The 3206-nt window shown below is 39.7% G+C and overlaps 1 long non-coding RNA gene across 1 annotated transcript; it reads left to right on the top strand.

Annotated features, from left to right (window-relative positions):
• The first annotated feature begins 955 nt into the window (after positions 1-955).
• LOC103672769 lies at positions 956-2566 on the top strand. The gene is made up of 2 exons (XR_571247.2): positions 956-1106; positions 2303-2566. It is a non-coding gene; the product is annotated as an uncharacterized LOC103672769 (long non-coding RNA).
• Positions 2567-3206: the final 640 nt, after the last annotated feature.

The raw sequence follows: 3206 nt of genomic DNA, 5'->3' as shown, positions 1-3206 counted from the left end.
GCGAAAGAAAAGTATGACCTGCAAAATCTAAAATACTTATATTATTTTTATATCATAGTATATTATTTATATATAAATATTTGTATTTATATCTGTTCCAGAAAATGTTTGCTGACAACTTGTTCTAGATTTAAGGAGACGAAGGACATAAGACAATAGAAGATGTGATTCTTTTTTTTTAAATTCAATTAGCCAACATATAATACATCATTAGTTTTTGATATAGTGTTCAATGATTCATTAGTTGCATATAACACCCAGTGCTCATCACATGCCCTCCTTAATGCCCATCACCCAGCTACTTCATCCCCCTCCCCCCTCCCCTCTGAAACCTTCAGTCTGTTTCCCAGAGTCCATAGTCTCTCATGGTTCGTCTCCCTCTCCGATTTCCCCCTTCATTTTTTCCCTTCCTTCTCCTAATGTCCTCCATGCTATTCCTTATGTTCCACATATGAGTGAAACCATATGATAGTTTCTTACTCTGCTTGACTTATTTCACTTAGCATGATCCCCTCCAGTTCCATCCATGTCTATGCAAATGATGGGTATTCATCCTTTCTGATGGCTGAGTAATATTCCATTGTATATATGAACCACATCTTCTTTATCCATTCATTTGAGGACATCTTGGCTTTTCCACAGTTTGGTTATTGTGAACATTGCTGCAATGAACATTGGGGTGCATGTGCCCCTTCTTTTCACTATGTCTGTATCTTTGGGGTAAATACCCAGTAGTGTAATTGCTGGGTCATAGGGCAGCTCTATTTTTAACTTCTTAAGGAACCTCCACACTGTTTTCCAGAGTGGCTGTACCAGTTTGCATTCCCACCAGCGGTGGAAGGGATTCCCCTTTCTCCACATCCGGGCCAACATTTGTTGTTCCCAGTCTTGTTAACTGTTGCCATTCTCACTGGTGTCAGGTGGTATCTCATTGTGGTTTTGACTTGTATTTCCCTGATGGCAAGTGATGTGTGGAGCATTTCTTCACGTGTCTGTTGGCCATTTGTATGTCTTCTTTGGAGAAATGCAAAGACATGATTCTTGATTGGACCTAGATCAGAAAAAAAAAATGCTTTAAAGGACGTTTTGGAAACCATTTGGGAAATGTGAGTATATTCTGTGTAATTACACGGTGTTTTTAAAACCATGTTTAATTTCCTGGTGTGATAATGGTACTGTGGCTAATGAGGGAGAAGGTTCTTGCTCTTAGGAGATAATGCAACTTACAAATGGGTGGGAGAGATGTATACAAAGAGTGAACAATGTATCACAAATGTGACAACATGTTAACAATTAGTGAATCTAGGTAAAGGATATAAGAGGGTTTATCCTACTATTCTCTAAATACTTCTGTAGATTTGAAAGTTTTCAAAGCAAAAAGTTGGGGAAAACAAGAAATACAAACCTAAAAACAATAATAGCTTTAAAGAAGTCACAGGACGGGGGACAGAGGGGTGATGGATCTGTAGGACATGCTGAGGGTCAGTCGGTTAACTCAGGCGGTTTGAGGTTTGCACAGAAACCTCTCAGCGGTTACGCTTTGGGGTTTTCATCTATCAGCCCATGGCTCTCGTCCTTGTGGCTTTTCTGAATTCTCCTTTCTGTTTTTTCTGAGCCAATTCCAGACTGCCAGGGGTTTACCAAAGATTTACTTGTTATTCGATCTCCACATTCAAAGCAAAAATGATAGTGTTTATGCTGTCTTTCGAGAAACTAAAAAAATTACCTCCCACATAAATGTACTTTCTAGTTTTTGTTTTTTGTTTTTTTTTTTTTCTGGTGGGACATAGAAATCACCATTAACTGTCACTTTGCCTTTTAAGAACCATTTAATTCCTTGGAGATTTATTATCTCTTTAATCAGAGCAAACTCAATGCACCAGTAATGATCAGTAACGTACCAGTCATTATACACCATTTTCAATCTATATTTCACCTGTGTATTTTTATGGGAGTTTCTTTTCTAAATTATGCTCTTGTCTGTGGGCAGTCATTTTGAGGTTTAGGAACCAGCTGAGGTATGGATTATCTTGAAAGGTTGCATATGGATCTGCCAGGGCTTAGAAATTCTTCAGAAGCACGTGAAGGCAGGGGTCATGAAGGATTTGTGACTCTGGAATGTAATGTCACTCTTGTGACATTATGTAATTGTCACTCTTCAAGCCCAGTCCCTGGGCTCCCATGTTGGCTTGTAATATAAAATTTCGCACAACTCATTTTGTCTCAGTTTGTCAAGCAGAGACTGTGCAGGTCGTGGCTTCTCAAGGAAACTAAATTTGTTTCAGCATTTGTTTATTAATAGAGTCGACGGTCTCGTCAAAGCAAAAACGTAGCTCAGAAATCATTCTTCACCTACTGGCTGAGAATGACAACAGCAACAGCAACTCTCCAACTGGCACAGAAAGGAAGTAGGCTTCGTTCAATGTGAGATGCATGTGCGTGAACCAGTTTCTAAAATAAAATTGGAAGCACTTTAGTCGCTATAACCTTCATTCCAGGAAAGTGAGTTATATGAGTGTCTGATATTGTTTTATGGAACTTGAAGATTAAAATGATTTTTGGTAGACATCATGTCGGCTTCCTATTTGAATCAGTGCAGAATGAAGCTGAATAGAATTATAGGGAAAAAATGAATGACTGTTACTGGCAGTGAAAGAACCGGGCATTGCCAATAACTTTCTAAGCACATATATACACACTTCACACTCCCTTCAAATCTTGTATTGGTTATGTCCACAGAGACTGAAGGATCTATACCAGTGATACCTCTCAAAGCTGATTTCTGATAACTCAAATTGCTTGGTGGCAGGTCCACTGCAAAGTTTGGAGGAAGACAATAGTAGTTAGCCCTTTGTGACCCCATATCTCTAATTCCCTTCCAGCTGAGCAACAGGTAGCTTTAGCTTCCACCTCCAAGGAGATGAAGCTCTGATAGAAATGAAATGTTGGGGCGCCTGGGTGGTGCAGTCGTTAAGCGTCTGCCTTCGGCTTAGGGCGTGATCCCGGCGTTATGGGATCGAGTCCCACATCAGGCTCCTCCGCTAGGAGACTGCTTCTTCCTCTCCCACTCCGCCTGCTTGTGTTCCCTCTCTCTCTGGCTGTCTCTATCTCTGTCAAATAAATAAAATCTTAAAAAAAAAAAAAGATGAAATGTTGAGTGAGCCCTGCAAAAAGGCTTTTGCAAAGTAAAGTATGAAAGTTAAACA

Source organism: Ursus maritimus, unplaced genomic scaffold (genome assembly GCF_017311325.1).
Source record: "Ursus maritimus isolate PB19 unplaced genomic scaffold, ASM1731132v1 scaffold_25, whole genome shotgun sequence".
Classification (NCBI taxonomy): domain Eukaryota; kingdom Metazoa; phylum Chordata; class Mammalia; order Carnivora; family Ursidae; genus Ursus; species Ursus maritimus.
Note: the sequence above shows the minus strand (reverse complement) of the source record. Positions and strands in the feature narration are given on the sequence as shown.